The 23,017-nt window shown below is 41.3% G+C and overlaps 1 pseudogene; it reads right to left on the reverse strand.

The window, feature by feature from the left end:
- Positions 1 to 1,026: 1,026 nt before the first annotated feature.
- The window catches only part of LOC105531187, a 30,444-nt pseudogene continuing 8,453 nt past the window's right edge, over positions 1,027 to 23,017 (reverse strand).

Below are 23,017 nucleotides of genomic sequence, written 5' to 3' on the forward strand. Positions count from 1 at the left end.
GTTGTCATTCTTGAATAGTATGTTTCTCATGCTTCCTATTTGTAATCCATCAGCAAAGCATTTTGGGTTTCCCTTTATAGCACTACCTGACTTTAACCTCTTTTCATGTTCTTCATTATCCTCACCCTAGTTCCAGCCAACATCATCTTCCACACTTATCCTTCTGTATGGTTTCTTCCCATATGGTAGCCAAAATGATTTTAAAAGAAGAACATAAAGGAGGTCATGACATTCTGTTCATTTTAGCTCTTCCATGGCTGTATAGTACTTTTCTTATTTACTTTTTAAATGGTATTATTTTATGTGCAAAAAATGAACAAATGCTGTACCCATAAATTCTACTTTCCAAAAACAGGAGCTTTTTAAAAAGAAAATCACATAATAGCTTTTAAAAGGCACTGGGATTCCTCTCCTTCTAGATCATTGCTCGGCTAGAAAAATAAAATTTGTTCTACCAGGAATCACAGGTTAGAACTGAGTATTCTCCAAATTGGAAATTCTAGAGTGTAGGGTCACTCCAGGCAAAGATTATTCAGTTCTCATCCTCAACTACCTATCAGAAGGGTTAAACCAGGTCAAAACAGTCCAGCATAATTAGGTTTCATCAAACAATGTCATTATGCTCTTCTAAGATGCAAATAAACCAAACAGGAAATACTAAAATCAAAATAATATTTGACACTGTCATACAAATTGTCAGTTCCTTGTTGTATCCCCCCTTCTATAACATTAATAAAGGGAATATTTTACTGCAGAGAATATTTTATTTTATACATCACTAGCCACGAATTTTTGCCATTAGTTATTATACAAATGCTGCCTAGTGCCATTATCCAAATGGCATAAGCATTTTATGTCCACAATTCACTTCCATAGTTATAAGTAGAATTTTCATGATTTACGTAAGTACATCTATCAGTGAAGATTTAACACTGAGATGCAATCTAACATCTGTATATCTGATGTTTTTTTGGAAAGATATATTTTAATCTCTTTTCATTTAAGTGATCTTATGTAAAAAATAAACTAATAATTTAGCAGTTCCAAGTCTCCAAAGGGCATTTTCAAGTGTACATAAAAGAAATGGTGACAGAGATGTTTAAGAAGCATCTTCATGTCCACATTCCCTTGTAACTGCTGTACCATTTTCTCTTCCAACTGCCTCCCTTGCCTGCAAGAGGGGCTCGGATAAGATGGATGTTTTGCTTGACTTCTTTGATATCCTGAACTTTCTGTAGCTCTTTATTCTTCTTCAATCTGTTCATTATACATTTAGCTTGGCATTTCTGTTTGATCTCTTCAACTCTCTTCGTGGCATCAATAGCTTTATTCCATAGCTCTCGCTAATATGTGATAGGTTCATTTCTACATTTTTCAAATTCAAATGAATTATGTACTGTAAGTTTTTACCAGCTGCTTTCCGGAATGCTTTGGTCACCCAACTTTGCGAGGATTGCGCTTCTTTTTAAAGTTTTTATGACATTTAGATTTACAAAATCTGAACACCTTGCAATCATTTTGGACAAACATCATGCCGTGGCCAGGGTAGATGGGCCCTGAATAGAAATAATGCTTTTATTTTTTTTTTGAGACGGAGTCTCGCTCTGTCGCCCAGACTGGAGTGCAGTGGCACGATCTCGGCTCACTGCAAGCTCCGCCTCCCGAGTTTACGCCATTCTCCTGCCTCGGCCTCCCGAGTAGCTGGGACTACTGGCGCCCGCCACCACGCCTGGCTAATTTTTTTGTGTTTTTAGTAGAGACAGGGTTTCACCATGTTAGCCAGGATGGCCTCAATCTCCTGACCTCGTGATCCATCCGCCTCAGCCTCCCAAGGTGCTGTGCTGGGATTACAGGCGTGAGCCACCGCTCCCGGCCAGAAATAACACTTTTGATATGCATGTTGAACCCATGTGGGTCTCCACTGACCAAAGGCGAACTTGAGAGTGGCTGTATATTACTATTTAAAAAATCCAAATTCCTGTTCCTCACATATAAAGTTTCTTTACAATCCAGCACCAATTCTCTCCCAACATAATTTTCTACCCTGCTGTTTCTCGAGATTGAATTCAGTCCAAGCATTCTGGCCTCCTTGATGTTTGCTGCACACCCCAACTATGTTTCCTCTTTAGTAACCTTGCCCTTGCTGGTCACTTAATTCAGGTCTCTGCTCAAAGTTACCCCAGGGAGGTTTTCCTCTGACTCATTTATATTCTTCTCTATCACCTTACACTGTATTGTGTATCTATTAGTTTGTAATCTACCTCCTTCACTTGAACATCAACTCCATGACTGCAAGGACTTCACTGTTTTGATGAATCTGGATGGATGGATGAATGGATGGATAGATGAGCTCTAGGTGAGTTGCTCCATTCTTTTTAGTCCTGATTCCTCCCTGACTGATGATGTCTTCTGGACCAGTTTTTTTTCTTTTTTCCCTCTGTGCCTCTGTGTTTGTATCTGTGAAATGAGTGGAAATTTCAAGTCGTGGGGCGGGGAGATTGTTAATGGCAGGCCTATTGGTTTCCTTCCTTTCCCACTGCTTGGGTAGCTTTCTACTTCATGCATCAGGCCAGCCTGTTGCCAGGCAGGATAGGAAGCTGGACTATGTGCAAGTGCTGACTAATGCAGGCATCTCTCACCTTATCCCTGAGATGAAAAGCCAGCTCAGGCAGCCTGGGGCAAACAAACACATGGAGTCAGCAAAGACCTCTTCTGGGCTTGCATCTTTTCAGCACCCTTCCTACTTCTGTTGACCCACTTCCTACCAGGAACATAATGCAATCCTGATACCGTGTGCTTTCATCCTAAGAGGGTGGATTACAAAATTTAAATCATCCACAACTATCCAGTAAATATTTATTCCTCTTTCAGGCATCTTTGCATGGATTTCACAAAGAACAGTCTATTTTCACCCTAAAACCATACACTCCTTTTGTTCAGGTCCAGCTTTTTCACAGCTGTGTGAGTTAGGGCAGGTGTCTCTACCTTTCTGAGCCTCAGTTCTTTCCTCTGTAAGATGTGAACACTAAGACCCATCTCATGTCGTTGCAATGACAGTTAAATAAAGTTAGAAGCAGAAGGTACCTGACACAATGCATACAGCAGCCCCACAATAAGAAAAGACTGCAGAGAGAAGGCAGTGGATAACTCAGTGAGATTTTGGTTCACCTTGACTTTCTAGAATCCTTTAAATTTCCTCTGTATGCTATTTCTGTTCAAATAAGTAGCCAATCTTGCTTATGAGCACGGAATTGGGAAGTGCTAGAACTGAGGCTGAGATAAATTGAAAACAATAGTTAAAAACATTCATGTTTTCACAAACCTGGATCCATTTCAGCAGAGCCTATAGCCTGCACACTGTTGGCCATTGGAAAAGTTGTTGGGCACACGGCCTGGTTTCTTTCTCCCACTACCCGTCATGCTTTCCCTCCAGGGTGGGGTGAGCCTGCTGCAGAGTGGGGGTTGGCCTGGACTTCATGTCCCTAATCTGTAATCCTAGCCTGGCTCTGGAGGAGGGGACTCCCCTCTTTCCATCCCCACATGGCAGGGATGAGGATGGAGGTGGGAGTCCAGCTTGCTCATTCATGATGATATGTACCAAGCCTGTGAGAAATGGAACAGAATGAACACACACAGCTTGTCCTTCATGGAGCTCCGCTCTTCCTTACCTTTCTCTTCCTTACCTTTCATGGTTTGAGCTCCTTTGCATCTGTGAGGTGGGGTGGTTTGGGGCTTCTGCCAGGAAACAGATGGAGTCTTGCCAACACCTCTGCTGAATGCTGGAGTTTGCCGGCAGAGGAAAACCTGTGTTGAAAGGCCAGGAATCTGCAGTTTCCTGTATGTGGGTGAACAAAGCAGTTTTGTTTACCTGAAGAACTAGTTTTAGAGCCCATGGCAACCACAGTTTTTGGGGCAGAGTTACTCTGAGATGTCCAGTCAGACCGAGGGCTGGGAAGTCCCTGGATCTCCCAGAAAGGGAGGCTGGCTTTTGGGCCGGGATGAGGAGTCTGGATTCCAGCCAAGGGGAGAAACGAGAGAAGTCAAAAAGGAGGCTAAGGCGTCAAACTGATTTCCCCCTTGGGGCTTTTGCCTGTGTGCTCTCCGCAGTGCTCTCCCTTCTCCACATGCATGACTTCCTCCTCCCTCTGGTCTTGCCCTCAGTGCACCTTATCCCTGAAGCTTGGCTGGAGTCCCTCCTTCCTGACATCCAGTGCCCCCTAATTCCTATCTCTACAGTGTCCCCAACTGTTTCCTTCGTGTATTCAACATGTCTATGGAGGTCTAAGTCAGCATCTGGCAAATAAAGAATAACTTTGATCCAATTAATTTTCCAATTCATCAATGTATCTACTTTGTAATCAATTTCCAGAATATAACAAAGCTGTCTCAATTCAACATAGACTGTAAAAACCAAGCAATTCATGGGCTAAAGCTTTCATTTGGCAAAAAGAACATTAATATGAGGGCCTGGGAAGTGTGTCCTCCTCTTGTTGTAAAGAAATGCTGCTTATCTTCAGGTATAGAATTCTCACTCAAGGCCTATCTGTGTGGTCAAATGCGGGTCACTTTTGTAAAGTCATTATACATTTAGTGTGCAAGGCGTTACAATCATCATTTTACTTGAAGCCTCCCCCAAGCAAATGATGAAGCCCATTATCAGTGGGACAAGATTAACTTATTTTTACAAGAAACATATGGCAAACTTAGGTGGAGTGAAAACGTCTCGCTTTAACCACCCATGTGTGTTTATAATGAAATAATTTTAAAAAGAAATGATGTAGCCATGTTAATTGCTGGGTTTGTATGTTTTACCAGGCTGGGACAATTTCTAAACACGTAATCAAATTAATCACAGCAAGATTTTTCCGGTTCGGTAGAGAAGGAAAGCAGGCAGGCAAACAGGCCACACAACTAGCTCTTCCATGGACCATTATTGTTTTTTCTTTGTTTGTTTGGGTTTTTGTTTTTTTTTGTTTTTTTTTTTTGCGAGGGAGTCTCACTCTGTCACCCAGGCTGGAGTGCAGTGGCACCATCTTGGCTCACTGCAACCTCTGCCTCCCGGGTTCAAGAGTTCTCCTACCTTAGCCTCCTGAGTAACTGAGATTACAGGCACGCACCAGCACTCCCGGAAAATTTTGTGTTTTTAGTAGAGATGGGATTTCACCATGTTGGCCATGCTGGTCTCAAACTTCTGACCTCAAGTGATCCACTCGCCTCAGCCTCCCAAAGTGCTGGGACTACAAGCGTGAGCCACTGCACCTGGCCCCATGGATCATTATTGATCACCTACCATACCAGACATTTTCTAGGGGTTAGGAATTTAGCAGGGACAACAGAGATAAACCTGTCTGCCCTATTGGAACTTTCATTCCAGTGGGGGAGACAGACAATAACAAAATAAATAAAGTATACCATATATTAGAAGGTGACATGTGCCGTGGAAAAAAGCAGCAGAAATGGGGCGGGATATGCCCTTTAAAATGGGCCCATCAGGGTGGCACTTAGGTGACATTCAGGCAAAGATTAAGAGGTCAGGGGGAGGGGCATGCTAAGCAGAGGGAAAGGCCAGTGCGAGGGTCCAGGTGTGTTTGAAGAAGAGCAAGGAGACCAGTGTGTCTGGATGGCAGTGAGCCAGGGGCCGGGGTGGGAGGGTTGGGGGTAGGAAATGAGTCAGGGAGGGAAGGGGTGCTGAGCACCAAGGGCCTGCATCCAGTGGAATAATCTATATGCTTTATTCTGAGTGAAATGTGAAGCCAACCCAAGGTTTCACAGAGGAACTACATGATCTGACTCACAGTTTTAAAAGATTCCCAGAATGAATCATTTGACAGCCTGTGTTAGTTTGGCCAAAACACCAAAAAAAAAAAAAAAAAATGGCTTGCAGGCAAGGTCACCCCTAGGTGTAGTGGGGAGTCAGATGCAGATTCCTGTACGTGACACTAACACCACTACCCCTTAAAACCTCTGTGTTTTACTCTCAGGAATGTCAAAAGTTAAAATCAAGGGTGAAGGGGTTACAGGCTCTGGAACTATTTCCGCTCCAAGAGGCCCAAATTCCTCACCTTCCTTTTTTAAACTTCCCTGATTGAAGGAAGAAGGTGGAACTCGGGGGTGGGTCAGGGGAGCTCAAGCTGGAATCTTCATGCTAAAGTCCTGCCAGGATGCTCCTGGTCACAGCAGAGGATCACCCTAGAGGATCTTATGCTAAGATTGCCTGAGTTACCCTTCTCTTCTAAATGTTTGGTATTGATGCCTTTATTTCATGGCCTGTGAGCAGGCATTTTTATAAAACCTGGGGCACTCTGTCTAACATGGGATGTTTGAATTATTTTAAAGTTTGAGAAACAGCCAGGGAGATGTGATTTGGATACAAAATGGACTCTCAGGTGTTTTTGATTTGTCACGAAGACAATAAAGCAACAGTTCTTGGACCAGACTTTTCCAACAAGTGGAAATAGGACAATGTTGGATGTCGTCAGTGAAGCAGAAGTATCCAAAGGCTTAGGGAGAACAGATTTATTGTAGGAGACCGGCTCACCCACTCCCCAACTGCATCCCCACAGAGGGTCCAGAGGCCACTTCCTTTCCCAAGGCTGCTGAGACACACTTGTGAGAGGAAGCCCAGCATCCTTGAGTAGCTCTGTAGTGGGCCAGAAGTGGCACTGGGCATGGCTGCCATTGGATAGGACTCTGACTGTAGTGGTGATGATGAGAGGGGCTGGCAGGGACCAAGAGGCACTATTTAATTGCCAAAGGCAAGATGGGTGTGGCTACCGTAAAGGTTATCAGAGCAGAAGTGGTCATCAGAATAGTATTGAGGAGAGCAAAAACCACCTGGTAACCATCAAGCAGGCTATCTGGAGCCAGAAGACTGCTTATTCAAGGAATTTAGAAGTAATTAGACCTCCCTATTATCTAAAGTCTGCACCTGGTTCCAGGCCTCTTTTCAACTTAAAATTTATAAGTAACTAGAATTTCCATACATCTCTAGAATCCATGCCTGCTGAAACTCATTGTGTAACTCCTGCTGACATTAAGGCACCAAAATGTCTACAAATGAAATCATTTATCATGCAAACTACCATTTAGCTCCCACTTTAAGGTCCATAAATACGCTTAAGGAAAAATCCGCAGGCTTACTCAGTCCTATCTCTCTGAGGAGCCCCGCTGCACTCTTCTGCAGCATTCTTTCTTCTTAATAAAACTTTCCTTCTTCAAACCTATACTGTCATCAGTAAATTCTCTTATTAACCCGTGAGATGACCACTTTCCAATGCTAGGGCTCTGACACCTCGCCCAGCAAGTATGACCCACAGAAATCACTGTCTTGGCTGTTGATCATGATATTCCTTGAGCAGAAATAGATGGGCAGACTAAAGCGTCTCACCTGTTGCATAGATGGAAAAGCTCTAGATCTGGCTAATGGAATCACCACAATAGTAGGTCCTAGCCCCTCACCCAATTCATAGATTTGAACCAGTTCACAGACTCAGCGCCTCTGGAAGAGAGGAGGACAAGTCTCCATAAGGAGATCCTGCCACATAGCCAACAATGTACACTGTCAGTTGTCCTCCCAACCTTCTGGCAAGGACCTGTGGCTATTTATTAGGGTGACTGTTAATGAGGGAAGGAAATATAACCAGACTTTGGGGAAGTCCTGGAAACTGGAGACCCCAAACTGTGCTACTGTCACTACTGTCTGCCAGTTATGTGAACAGTGGAGTTTGGCTCTGGTTCTTCTCTTGGTTCTTCTCTTAGTTCTTCTCTTCTCTTGGACCTGGAGTGTTCTACAAATCTACCCTGGGTTATTTCTCCAGTTTCAGAAGTCAGAGTTAGAAAGGAAATGTCATCAGTGTGGGCAGAGGTCCCATACTGGTTAGAACCCTTTAGCCCATCATCTTTCAGTTTCCCAGGTGCTGGGTGCCCAGTGCTCAGGGTACTTCCCATACACAGATGGTCACACACAGACGGTGATGTCTGAGGGGCTGTGTGTGAAGAGGTCAACCCACTCTGGTTGTCTCGCTGCTTGCCCATAGGGCCTAGCATGCTACACAACTGAGGCTGAGGCAGGGACTCTGGTGTAGACCAGAGCAGGCAGCGAAGGGCAAGGAAGAGAAAACCAGTCTCAGTTCTGCCATCACTTCCACATGGCTTACTGGGCACATCCCTTTGTCTTTCTGAACTTTGGTTTACTCATCTCTAAGAAGAGAAGTCGAGTTTGAAGTCACTGATTCTTTGGTTGCATATTGGGGTCACTCAGGGAACTTAAAAAGGATGAATACTTAAGCCCTATGCTAGAGATTTTGATTTAATTGGTCTGGGGTGGGGGCCAAGCACTGATGTTTTTATATCTCCTCTGGTGATTCAAATATGCATTCAGGGGTGAGCCCTGCTGGCTGAAGTCTCTCCGAGGTCTCTTCCAGCTTCGATGGGAGGAGTCTACAAGATATTCCTTCACTGAGAGAGAGAAAGAGAGTCTGACACATTTGAAGTTACAGTTACAAAGAGCCTTTGGAGGAGAAAAATCTGAAAACCTCTGTTTCTAAAATTAAAACCTGCCACCGTTGTTCTCCGTGGGAAAAATTTGACTGGTCAGAGCACAGGGAAGCTGGGTTGAGGAACGGTCCTGCTACGGTCTGGATGTTGGTATCTCTCCCAATTTATACGATGGAATCTAATAACCAATGTGATGGTATTGATAGGTGGGGCATATGGGAAGTGACTAAGTCGTAAGGGCTCCATCCTGGTGAATGGTATTAGTGCCCTTATAAAAGAGGCTTGAGCAAACCCCACTGCCCCTGCACTATGTGAGGACACACAGAAGGCACCACCTATGAGAAACAGGCCTTCACCACACACCAAATTTGCTGATGCCTTGATTTTGGACTTGCCAGCCCTGAGAACTATTAGCAATAAATTTCTATGATTTATAAATTACTCATCTTAAGGTATTTTGTTATAGAAGCCTAAGCAGACTAAGATAAGTCCAAATCAGTGTTTGGCTGCTTAAAGATTTGTTCATAGCATGTGCCTGTGTCCTAGACATAGGTCAAAATCTGCCCTTGGGTTTAATGTGCATCTTGCCATACCCCGATATTATATTATAGACTCAGAAAGATACCCATCCCTTCTGCTTACTGATGGATGCTCTAACTTCTGTGTCTTATTCCTGCCTTCATCTTTAGCTAGCCTTTGATAAATAGTTGTTCCTATTCTGGGAATGGTAGAATTGGTTCTGGCTTCTGAGCCTGACTTAAACACACAGTAGCTGTGTGCCCTTGAAGAGATACATTTTTCTCCCTCGCATCAATTTCCCCATCTGTTAAACCTCTGGCCCCACGGTGTCTTCTGGAAAATGCTCTATGCTAATGTAATGTTATGAAACTCTGCTGATCCATCTGGAGTAGAAAGCTGAGCTGCCTTCCTGAAGCAAAATGGAGCCCAGACTTTTGCAAACTGATTATTCTCACAGGTACCAGAGGTGGATTTGTGGGGAGCATCTTTCCAACTTAGTCCACCCCAAAAGAACTGTCTCTTCTTTCCACCTAGCCCAGTCAACAATGAACCCAGCTTTGAAGCATTTGTAGCAAAGGCTGCTAGGTGGTGCTGTTTCCCCAGATTTGCAGGGAATCTGCGTTTCAGCAGATGGCTGTTGAAGAATTAACAATTAATGTCCACTGTATTAGCCAAAGCCGGCTGAAAATATGTTATACTCCAGAAACTACAGAGAGCTGAGATTGCTCAAAGACGTTCGGCTGTCAGCTTGGTCCTCTGCTGGCCAAAAATGTAATCCATCCTTACATTGGTCCCATAAATAAGGGACATTGATCACAAGGGTAAATAAGGAATATTATCATGAATTATTTGTATGCTTATTTTCTCAGTCTTATTGCATTTTATTCCGAAAGTTTTTCCTCGTATTTTAATTAGAAAACAATCATTACTGGGCTAGAGGGTGATTATAAGGTAACCAATTCTGATGTGAGTTCACTTTGCGACTCCTTAAAAAAGGAAACCACCAGATGAAACACACGGGCGGCCTCTCCGAATCCGTATGGACGCTTGCAGGGTATCACAAACCGAGGCGTGAGGGCTGTGGTAGCAGGCAGATATCTTCTGTTTTCCTAACCTTTATTTTTCTACAACAAGGATGTTTGAGTCAAGAGCTTGAACACCGCAGATGTCTTTGTCTTCATCAAAAGGCAAAGACATCCTTTGTCACACGAAAGGAGAGTTAGGGAAGCCAGTAAAAGGGAAGGGCAAAGAGGTCGTGTGGCACATTCTCAGTGCTGCTTCTTGCATTTTTCCCCCTTAGTGTTTGCAACCTTCATTCCCACTATTTCCAGTCCTGCCTTGCTGGGTCCTGAAAGGTAAACTCCTTCTAATGATGACAGAGCACAATGGGAGGGGGGCACTGTAAGATTCTGCTCTCCTGCGTGGATCCTGACGACCTTCTTTGCTTGTAGATATGGCCACATTGTGGGTAGCCAGTGGTGCAGTGGCCGGGTTGATTAGCAGAACCACAGGATTCTCTTGCGGGCATTGGTCACACTCTGAAATATAAAACCTGTGCCTTCCGCAGTGTGCCCCTTCCCCTTACTTTTTGGTTCCCAACTTCTTCCTTGCCCAGAAATAGCAGTCTGTCAAGTTTAAGTTATTAACTGCTTCACCCTTCCTCTGCCACGCTGTTTGCTGCTCACTTTTGCAGGCTGGAGAGAAAAAGAATGAAACCTATGTATTTCCCCCAAGTTTCCCTCCTAGTTAAATTTTGCTTTTTGTGAATTCATGGTGCACATAGTTTAGATTTAGAAAAATATTCCCAGTGCCAGTTCCTCTGGTGTGCATTGTTTTTTTAAAGCACACATTTTCAATCAACAGCATCAACAACTCAGAACCCAGGCTGGTGGAGAAGGGTGAGTAGGGGGCTGCCCACGGGGAAGCAGAGCATCTTCCCTCATGGTAGGGAAAGGCAAGGCCCCTTAACCCAAGGTGCCAATTACTATTTTAACCATCCTCCCCCACTGCCCAAGAGGCAGCTGGAAAGGAATGAGCACGCTGGGAGTTCCCAGAGTGTCTCGCTGGCTCCCCAAGGCTTCCAGGCATTTGCCCATCTGGTGAGGCCTCCGGAGTAGGGGGGCTAATTAGGCGTCATCTGGCCACCTGAGAAGGCTTGGCGGGCCTCCCCTGGCTTCCCCCTCCTCCAGGCAGGACTCCGCTCTGACAGCTGCGGATCTCTGGAGTTGGTTTGGTTTAGCAGCTGCCCTGGCTAATTATTGGATAGCAGGGTCCCCAGGTGGCTGCCTCAGACTGGAGGGGGTGGGGTGGGCAGAGAGAGGGTTGAGGAACAGAAAGGGGCAGGGAGGGGAACAATATGAGGTGTAGTGAGAGAGTGATCTGAGGAAGAAACAGAGCAGATGGATAAACATTCAATTCAAATCTCAGGGGCTGGAAGATGAAGGGGTTTCCTTACTCCTGGAGGGATTCGATCCCATAGGTGGGCCCCCCATGAGAGAACACCAGCCCCTATGCACACACCTCCTGCCACACCATGATATTCTGGATTCATCCCCATTTCTTCCCTTTTAGCACCGTCCTCTGCCTAGACTTACTCCTTCAGTTCAGGAACTAATCAAGAGTTTTTCATTAAGAGAACATGGTCTTACAGTCCTAATTTGGGGTGGGGAGGGTGGGTGTGCAAAGCTTTAGAAAGACGATGTTGTATACAAAATTATTGTTTACTACTGTTGGAATTTGAGGCCTCCAGGCATGTAGGTATTTTAATCCTGCTGTCCCTAAACCATGACAAGTGCCCAGAGAGTTGAGCACTCGTAGACAAGTCGGTATGCCCTCCACTTTTGGGGTATTTTCTCTTTGTCTTCTGGGCAGGCACCCCATGACATGGGACAAATAGGAAGAATTTGGGGATGAAATAAGAGGAAGCAGAATAAAATCTACAAGGGGCTGGATTGCAAAAGACGCTATTTCCAGGTCACTGAAATCCTGCTGTCAGTTTGAACCTTCACTTGCTAAGCACCTAGACTGAGACACTGAAACACTGAATTCCATAGTTTTCTCTTTTGTAATGTAGGATTATTTGAAGCAATACGGTGGAGGTGGGAGGGGTACTCCCTGGACTGGGTCAAAATGAACTCCAGTTTCATTTCTGGTCCTGTTATATCTGTGGTATGTTGCTTTGGATTAAGCCATCGCATTTCCTCTCCAGTCCAATGTTCCTGTTTTGACAATGAAAATGTGAGAATGCTTTCTTCAGTATGCCAGAACGTAACTGTTTTCTGAGAATATTAGAGGTTAGAATTTTATGTTTCTCTATTTTGTTGAACTGTACCCAAGAGGGAATGGCTTTCTCTGTCCCCCTTACCCCCAAACTGCCATTGTGAGACTCAAGGTCATTTTATACTGGGAAAGGAAAACTACTGGATGGAGAACAGCTGGTTTGAGACTCATCACATGTGCCCCAAACATCAGAAAGGTGGGAGCTCTGCAGATGTGCAATACTTGTTGACAGCTGTAGTAATAATTGGAAGGGTGGTTGGGATTTTCATGATGGCAGGAAGATAATCTTGTTAAGGTTTTGACATCTTGTCTGGTTCCCTCACAACTGCCTAACCCATCCCTTGCAATTCCAAGGCTGAGACGGGAAGCCTTGGGCTGGGATAGAAGAATTCAGAGATTTGAATCCATCAAGCAAGATTCACAATGAGGAACAATTCTCTTCAGATAACTAGAGCACTTTGATTCCATTAGCTAGAGACTGCAGTCATCTTTGTCCCCAACTCCCTAAAGCTCTCGGGGCATAAATCCCAGACACAGAGAATGGACCTAGTGGGAGTAGAAAGGAAAGCAAATGAGGGGCTTCTTTATACTAACTGATGTCAGCTTTCAGTGGGGTGTAAAATAGTAGAGATTGAATTTCTTCAGTTTGGGGATAAGAGTCATTGTTTTAAATTAGTCTGGGACCAAGATAGACCCCAGAGGATAAATGTTACATTTTTCTGCAGGTCACTAAACATCCTAGCTTTGTGTTACAGCTCCAGTAGAAAATGATCAAACCTCTCATTAAAGTCTATAGTTCTTCTGGGGAACTCTAAGGCCTGTGAGAGTTGATTTGATCCAGCTTGTCACTCCGGTAGGTTCCCCTCCAGCGTCTCTGAGGAATGGAAACCTATTGTTTACTTGACTACCCCTCAATAGAAGGAACCCAGTACATTCCATCGTGGGCAGTTCAAGTGCTTAGAGGACTGTTCCTTATTTGGAGCTGAAACCCCTTCCTTGAAAATTCTGCTCACTAATCCCATTTCTACCCTTTGGAGCTACACAGGATAAATGTAGTCCCCTTTTCAGATGAAAGCCCTTCAGATAGTTGAAGCCAGTTATCACGTTCTTTAAGTCTTCCTTTGTACAAAATGCACATTTCAAGTGTGAAAAGAAGCTATAAATACTCTCAATATTTCCAATAAAGGGAAATTAATATAAGGCAATTATATTAATTAATTAATAATAGTAATTAAAAAATTAATAAAGGCAAAAGTGAGAAAACCCAAAGATTAGTAAGTTCAGGAAGTGACTTCCATTCCTACAGCTGGAGAATGAATAAGAAGTGTCCTGTTGCCTGGAATCCCAGTGGGGTGGGGGTGGGGATCACCCAAAGCAGAGTGGCAACTGTGGCACAGGTACCATGGACAGCGTTGGTATTGCCAAGGGGTATTGAGCTGCTGGTGCTAGAACATCTGAAGGGGCACTGCCTGGCTAATGCTGGGACCACCGTGGCTGCTGCTGGCATCACTGACATGCAGCGTCTCAGCAGGTGAGGCTGGCACTGGCTCCAAGGAAGAGGTTTTCCATGCAGACGTGGAAACTGCCAAAAGACCTTGGACATGAGCTGCCACCTGCTGCTGGAAGGATGTGGAGAGAACATGGATTCAGGAAGAGAGCTGCTTCTTCCCTCCTCCCATATCCCAGTTTCTTGCCGTGCTTTCCATTGGCAGACCCTAACTGAAAACCACTGGCAAGAGACTTGCAGAAATTAACTTTCCAGAGTCCCAAGGCCTCTAGATTACAGAGAAGAGGACAGAAAAGAGGGAATGGGGCCTGAGACAAATACCTTCATAGTGTTCTTCCCAAAGTGTAAAACCAATCATTGAAAACTAGACTCTACATAAGACGGGAATAAAGCCAAGCGATGTAGCTAGCCTCACCCTTGCATTGACAGTAAAGTGTTATTAAAATCAAATACGTGTGGCATAAACACTGTTCGCAGTTACTGAGCTTGCAGTCAACAACATCCTTTATTTACATGAAGCAGGTGAGGCAAAACCTGTATTTTTGAAAATGAGTGTTTGACTGAAGTACAAGTCTCTAGTGAATATATTTATGTATTATTTTTCTCTCTTTCCTGGCATACTGCCTCTTTCTTCTGGTAATGGTGCCCTTCTTTTTCCCTTGGGGAAATTGCCCTCTTCCATCCATGTGGCTGTCTCTCAGTCACATGACTCCAGGAGCCCTGATCACACGGGAGGGCACAAGAGACAAACTCTGAAACTTGAGTAGAAACACTGAGGGACAGATGGATGGTGGATCTGAAGCTGTATATGGCACTTCCCTGCAGATGCAGTCTTTGGGCTGTCTACTGACATCCTGAAGCTACTCTGATTCTTGGCATTCTCAGGATCTCGTTGTTCACTTTTTCTGTTGTTGCATTCACTGCACAGTCTTCTTCCTACAAAATCTTTTCTTGCTTTGGTTAGCCAGGGTCTATTTCTGTTGCTTGCACCAAAGAACCTGGAATGACATGTGGTCTACTTACTTATATTCCCTATGTGCAAGAAGACACCATCTGGCTTAGGCGAGAGCTATCAAATACTGACCCTCCAGCCAGCATTCCACCTATTCCTCCATCTTTCTATCCTCACAAATATTAGAAGCATAATGAGTTATGGCCAACCTAGAAAGTAAACTTATGGTGATATGCTGGAGAGATTTGTCCTTATTGCAGTGGAGTTTTAAAATCTGTGATGCAGATAAATACATGGAAAAGGATTTTCCCGCAGTCATCTTGATGTGGTTATTTTGATTTGGTCATATCAAAATGGATGCCTCAAAATAGCTTATATTTTATATCAAAATATTTCTTAAAATGTATCATTTTTTATCCTCTAGTAATGGATATCTCAGAGCCCTGTCCCATTCCTGGGCTTGACCTGACTGCATTTCTAAAATAGCTCAGAAATGGAATAAAGATCAGGAATGAAGTTTGTGTGTAATTATGTTAATTGCTACTTTAAATAGTTTCTTAACATTAAGTTGTTTCTTAGGGCTGTCAACTTGTCTTCAAAATGACTGCATCAAAATATCATGTGTCTAATTTCTATATAGTCATATGAGTAATAAAAATGTGCCAAATATACGAGCTGTCTCTCCAGAGCAAGAAGAGCACCCCTCCATCACTGCACACTGCTTCCTAGGTGGACAGAATTGAAAGTATAAATAGCCTATATCTCCAGATAGTCAACTAGTTAAGAAACTCTTCACTATCTAACCATCTTTCAATCTATGTGTATCTATATTGTCCATAGGGATAGTTTGAGGATGACTTCTTGAAATTTCAACCCAGAAAACTGTGTTGACGTCCCATGGTAACTTCTCAACACGGAGACAAAGTTAGTTTGGTAAAGCTTATTTTATAAGAATTATGTTGGCACAAGTAATTTTGTTTAGTAGTTATCTTTTAAATATTAAAATATATTTAAACTTTTAAAATTTTGCTGGGCATTGATATTTTACAACTTTATGTAATACAACCATTCCATGCTTTTTAAAAAACTGGAGCATGTTCCTGTTCTCCCTAATCCTACAATTCTCCCTGCAGCTGCTCCACAGTCCACACCTTTCTTTGGTGGAGTAGGATGAAAGTCATTCACTTGGTTCTGTGGACTTGAACTCATTTAGAGTGGCTAGGTTTTTTCTTATTGTCTTCTTACCTATCTCAGGTTTCAATTTCCTACTAACCGTATTTGTTCTAGCCATCCCAGTTTGGAGATTGCTTTCCTTGATAGAGAAAGCAATATAGAAGTTGAATTGTCCTGTTTCTCTCTGTTTGCTTTCAATATGACACCATTTGCCCCTAAGCACTGGGTTATTCCATTCCTCATTCTTCTTTCTGCTCTGAAACCAGTGCAATGCCCTCTTTTAGTGCTCTTACACTGTCCTGTTAAGTCTCAGTGCAGTTTGGGCTCCATTTTTTCATAGTATCATTATGGCTAGTTTGTATTGCTTTGTTATATGTGCCTCCTTTCATTATTTCGGGCATTTCTTAAAAAAAAATATGAGATCATTAGAGATATCTTTGTAGAGCTGCTGCTGTTTCCTCCTCCTCCTCCTCTTCTTCTTCTCCTTCTCCTTCTCCTTCTCCTTCTCCTTCTCCTTCTCCTTCTCCTTCTCCTTCTCCAAAGCTTCGTTTTTTCCTTCATGATCAGTGTCATTTGTTATTATTCTGATTGAATTCTTTTCTGGGAACCTTCCTTCCTCTTTCAGACATTTTAACTTTTGTAGTGTCAGGAGTCATACCCACCTTTTCTCTGAAATTTTAGAAACCATTTTTCCTAAGGCCTAGAGTTCATGTCTAATTGTGAGCAACACTTCTTTCTTCAGATGTTAGAAGTTCTAAAATAAAAAGCCAGGTTCAGTGGCTCACACCTGTAATCCCAGCACTTTGGGAGGCCAAGGCAGGCGGATCATGAGGTCAGGAGTTCGAGACCAGCTTGACCAACATAGGGAAACCCCATGTGTATTAAAAGTATAAATAAATTAGCCAGGCATGGTGGTACGTGCCTGTAATCCCAGATACTCAGGAGGGTGAGGCAGGAGAATTGCTTAAATCCAGGAGGTGGAGGTTGAAGTGAGCCAAGATCACGCCACTGCACCCTAGCCTAGGTGACAGAGCAAGACTCCATCTAAAAAAAAAATTTTTTTAAAAAGAAGTTCTAAAATAATTATACTTTATCCAAGTGGATTTTTGACTATACTAGGCTGGTTGTGCCCACTGTGTTAATAGTAAGGTGATGAATTGTAATGAGAGATCAGATCTGTGTTCAAATCTCTACAGACCTGCTGATGATTTTACAAAATCTACTTGATTTATCTGACTTGTCTAACAGGGTTTTAAAAAAACACCGTCAACTGTACAGCGTTTTCAGGGTTGCCATTGAAACTGTAAGGTATATGAAATGCCAATCGCTCCATAAATGGTAGCAATTATTATTACTGCCTTATGTTTTTGATATTTTGGGAAACGTTCTTGCCCTAACATTTGTACTAGTATATGTGTAGAAGTTGGTAATATAATGTGAATAAGTTAAAGCTACAAGAGAGACATTAGGGTTTAAGTATAAATATATTGTTGGCCAATACACACTGGGCAATGGCTGGAACATTCTGTGTTCCCATTTCTTTATAAAACAATCTGAATTCATGAGGTTGTCACAAAAATTTAAATGAGTAAATATATATAGTTGCTTAAACCATCACTTGGCACATATCCAGCACTTCATTTGCTCTTATTATTAACATGCCAAGGACTTGAATGTATGAACATGGAGTTGAGAATGCCAGCAGCACTAGCATTTTTATGTATGTAAGTCAGGATATATAAAAGAACACTGAGAAAACCTTAGCAATAAATAAGCGTATGGAAAATGAACGAAAGAAAATCACTGAAAAGTGTTGACCAAAAAGTATAAATTCATATCATACCATTGAGAAACATGGACATTTTGGAGGTGATGGATTTCGGGTCATTATACTATAGAAGATTGGACCACAAAGGCAGCTAAGCATCAACCATCAATTTTTCGGTGAATCTTGCTGAATCATTGGAGCCATTGTCTGAGCTGCCTATACACAAGCCCCTGTCCTTTTATGGAACCAGAGGTGTGCACCATTCTCTAAGATGGATTTTCATGTACATATGGATTGTGAAAGGAAAATAAATCTTGGGGCCCCCAAATCACCAAGCTAAAGGGAAAGTCAAGCTGGGAACTGCTTAGGGCAAACCTGCCTCTCATTCTATTCAAAGTCATCCCTCTGCTCAGTGAGCTAGATGCATATCTGATTGCCTCATTTGGAAAGGCCAATTGAAAACTCAAAAGAATGCAATCATTTGTCTCTCACCTACCTGTGACCTGGAAACCTCCTCCCTGCTTTGAATTGTCTCACCTTTCTGGACAGAACCAATGTACATCTTACATATATTGATTGATGTCTTATGTCTCCCCAAAATGTATAAAACCAAGCTCTGTCCTGACCACTTTGGGCACATATTGTCAGGATTTCCCGAGGTTATGTCATGGGCATGCACTCTCAACCTTGGCAAAATAAAATTTTTAAATTAACTGAGACTGTCTCAGATATTTGGGGTTCACATTTGGTAACAACAGGGAATCTGAGTAGAGATGGCCCTGACCTTTGACGAATCTTCTACTGATGCTTGGTACCGACATGAGCTAACTTTATGGCTCAAACCAATAGGATAATTTACTGAGGGCTGAGAGCACATCCCTCCAGAGAATCCCTAAGCTCCCCAAATTTGGTTGAGATCTAAAATTTATTTTGCTGTACAATTCCTCTTTTTTTTGGAGTTTTACTTGCTTCCAACACAAGAAAGGGAAGTTTTTCCTGCTTCCACGATGATAGAAGGCAGGTAACTCCTTTTCCTTTATGAAGTTTGAGCTAAGTTCTAACAGAGAAGATGAGTTGTTGTTTTTTTCCTGCTTCTAGGATGATAAAGAATAGTCTTCAGCTTGACACCAATCCCTTCCTGAATTGGGGTTTGTCGTGGCTAAAGTAACTGAACTGGGGTTTGTCTTGGCTGACTTTAAGATTAAAAACCAGCTGATCTTATTTTCTCCTTACTATTAGAATGCTCAGTAATCATACAAGTTGTGCAATCATTTGTTTGTTTTGCTTAACTGGTTCTTTTTGTTGTTTATTTGTGTCTGTTTTTGTTGTTTCAGTCTTTTTCCCATTGGGTTTCATCAACTCTATCCAACTTGATCAAATTGAAGGGAAGTTCCAAATTATGGGGAGCAAGGCCTCTGAAATGGCTAAATTCCCACATACACAACAAAGGTGGTGTGGTGAGTGGAGAAAATGGCCAGCAAAAGGAAAAAAAAAAAAAAAAGAGGAAATATTTTTTATTGTGACTACTTAAGGGGCTTTATTTACATAACAAGGCCACCTGTTTGCTAGCTTGGCCTAACTGAAAAAGCAATGACTGTCGCCCCATGCTGCAGTTTCATGGCTAAGGTTCTGCCTTCTTTTTTTTCACCACAACAACCTGGTTTTGGCTCCTAAATCAAGCCTTTCTGGTTTGATACTTGGTACTTCTGAAATAGCAGCAGTTTGTCCTAGCTGAAATATAGTAACAAGATTTAAAAAGATTTGTTTAAAGGAGCTCAATGGTTAAAAGTCAGCTTAATTTAAAGCTAACACCCAAGATGTGCATGTGTATGTGTGTGTGCTTGTATATAAAAGGCCTTCATGTGTATTTTTTTTCTCGCCTAGGACCTTGTCCTGTTTTGAGCAAAAGTTTTGTCTTTTTAGTTGACAGAATTCTGTTTTTTTCATTTACTTATCCTGTCTCTCCTTTCTCTTGCATCCTCTGCTGCATGAGGGACCTAAAATAGTTTATAATAGCCTGGAATTCCTTAAAGAAAACAGAGAAGGCGCCAGGCTCCCTTTTGGGGAGAAAACTCTGTTTTTCCTTATGGAACCCCAAGAGTATAAATAGACAAGCTTGTCTCAACTCTTAAACTGTTTGCTTTTGTATTGTGTTACATGACCTTTTTTTTGACTAAAATGTTATTCCAACAAAGACTATTCTTGGGTTTTTAAGGAAAAGTGTAGTTTTGACACTTAGAAATGTCTTTGTGCACTGTGAAAGCATCACATGGTCTACTCTCATGCTAATTCTCCCTCTTTAGAGACCCAGGATACAGTGTGGACTCTACCCAGAGCCCAGAGATCTGGTTAAAATGTAGGTAGTCCCTATCTAAATAAAATTGGTCTCCTTATACAATGCTATGATAGATTTCTATAATTTTATGTTTAATTGACATCCATCTTTAATCTCCTTCTAGCACCACGAGACTTTTTCTCTTTGTACCTTGAGATGTAAATTTTGCTATCTGATTTTTCATCTAATAGTTGTTTGCTTCAGTATGCAGATTTAGGGCCATATAGCTGACAACTGCCAGGGTAATGAAACAGGTTATTAAGAGTTTGCAAGTCTAAGATAGGAAAAAAAAGGAGGTCTTATGAATCTATAAGATGCACTTCTATCAGTATGCCTAATATATCTATATATTTATGTGTTGTGTACACAGTGTTTCACTACTAAAATATATATAAAATAGCTCTAATTAATTAGCTTAAAGAAAAATAAAAGCATTTAAATCAAATACTTTATCAAAAAAAAGGGAATACTAGTCAAATACTTTTTCAAGTTTATGTGACTAAGTAAACACTTTAATAAATAAGATAGCTTTAAAATTATCAGCCAAGTAATATTAGAAATGTCTTAATTGCCAGCATACATTTTTGTATTTATTTATTGATCAAGCAGTTTCACACTTATCCCTGCCAAATACTGCAAGGTGTCAAAATTTGGCATAGCAGTTACAAAACTGTAAACCCAGCCCAAAACAGAAGGATCTTTGCTTGTGTAATTTTTAATAAATAAGACAATAATATTGGCCTAATGAAAACAGCTAAATCTTGAATTGTTTAGTAAAATAATCATAACTTCTAATCTGTGGCTTTAGACAGTCTAGTCCTCGGGCAGGAAGGGGGTTTGTTTTGGGAAAGGACTGTTATCATCTTTGTTATCAGCTGACATATAAATTAAGTTTTTCCTAAAGTTAGTGCATTATTTGGTTACTTTCCAATAAAATATATTGGAGCAAAACATTCTTTTTTTAAAAAAGCATCCTTTTGAAGAAGGTGCATGATTTTTGCCTAATTCAAAGCTTATTTAAAAGTTATATATAAAACAAGGTAAAAGGAACCAAAAAATAAGAAAGATGTAAAGAAAGTTATAGAAGTAAAGAGGTAGATTTTGTCGAGAAAGCTTGAAGAGAAATAATTTTATATAAGAAAGAATCTTGTAGGGTAAATTTAGCCCTAGAATAAAACGACTGATTATTTAAGAAAGAGAGATGTTCAGGACAAACCAGAAAGTCAAAGCATGTCATGAATGGTCTGTGTAAGTCACAATAGGAGGATTTATTTTTTTAAAACAACAAACACTTTTATATGATCAGGTTGTCTATAAGTAAAGGGAAATTATAATGGTCTTTCTAGAGATTGGGTTTGATGTTTAAAAAAAAAACTCTTACACACTAAAGAATTGATTAAAACAATGAAATGTTCTTAAGGTGTTGATTTAACAAACTGTGAGATTTTAATTTTTTTAACCCAAAGTTCAACTTTTATTGCATCTCACTGTTTTCAGGTTTTTCTCCCCTTTTAAAAGGTGCAAAATAGTAATGCTCTCCTTCAACTCATTTCCAGCTCATGTAAGTTTTTTTCCTCAGGTTCTGTTTGTTGTGGCCTGATGCTAACAAAGTTTTCTTAAAGCTCTAAAGGAAATGTTGTCTTCCAACATAATATTCTGTGCACTGCAGAAAACATTTTCTTTTGCCTTTTGTTAACTGGCCTAATAGATTTTGCATTTTATTGAAATCATTCCTATGCCATTATTATTAAATTTTAGTTTACTTAGAAATCAACTGAGATTAAAAATTTTATTTTTATTTATTTTTTGAGATGGAATCTCATTCTGTTGTCCAGGCTGGAGTGCAATGACAAGATCTTGGCTCACTGCAACCTCTGCCTCCTGGGTTCAAGTGATTCTCCTGCCTTAGCCTCTACAGTAACTGGGATTACAGATACGCCCCACCACACTGGCTAGTTTTTGTATTTTTAGTAGAGACAGGGTTTCACCATGTTGGCCACTTAGGTCTCAAACTCCTGACCTCATGTGATCTGCTTGCCTAGGCCTCCCAAAGTGCTAAGATTACAGGTGTGGACCACCACACACAGCCAAAACACTTTTTTCTTTTAAATTAAGGTTATTACACTGTATATCTTTCTGTATGTGCTTTTAAAGTTTTTGTGACATTGAGTTACAAGGCTTCGACTACTGGGTCTAAAAACAACACCAAGTCCTGCAAAATCTTAAAAACTGACAGCAACTAATGCTTCATCTTTAGGCCTGATAGAAGATGCCAATCAAAATAAAATGTGTTCCTGAGACATGGGATCAGATATTAAAGCTATTTCAACTCCTTGAGGCCCAGGGAATACTGTGGAAGAGGTGGGCATGTGAGATTGTAAGGGTCGATATTGAGAGACAAAATAAGTTCTGATTCTCTATAAATTAATCATTAATGTCAAAGGCACACTGATGTAAGACCAGCATATGGGTCCCTGTGGCAGATTAACAAGGTTTTCTTAAAGCACTAATTGACTCCTTAGCAAAGGTTTTAAGGTTATAAAAGGCCTAGGGAAGTTATATCTTATGGTTAAGATTAAAATTTTATAGATTATTTATAATATTCTGAAAAACAAATTTAATTGGCTTAATGCTGTTTTATCAGGGCTTATTGTTTGGAAATTTGTCTCTTCTCTGAAAGGATGAAAGTTTTCACCCTTTTTTAGAAATCCTTGAGTTATCACTTTGGTTAAATGAATGACTTATTTGACAATGACCTTTGATCCTATTTTGTGGTATCAAGTGTTTTATACCTTTGATATTCGACAAACTTTCCAAAATCAAATTATAAATTATGTCTCTTTCAGCCCTAGTTAATTCTTTAAAATATCAGGTTCTTTAAAATCCAAAAATGACATATTTGGCTTATTTGGTATAAAAATTATACAAGAAGTATTGTCAAATAGGAAATGGTGTTTAGCTTTCTTTGGGCTGTATTTGTATAAATAT

Source organism: Mandrillus leucophaeus, unplaced genomic scaffold, assembly GCF_000951045.1.
Source record: "Mandrillus leucophaeus isolate KB7577 unplaced genomic scaffold, Mleu.le_1.0 Scaffold87, whole genome shotgun sequence".
Lineage (NCBI taxonomy): Eukaryota > Metazoa > Chordata > Mammalia > Primates > Cercopithecidae > Mandrillus > Mandrillus leucophaeus.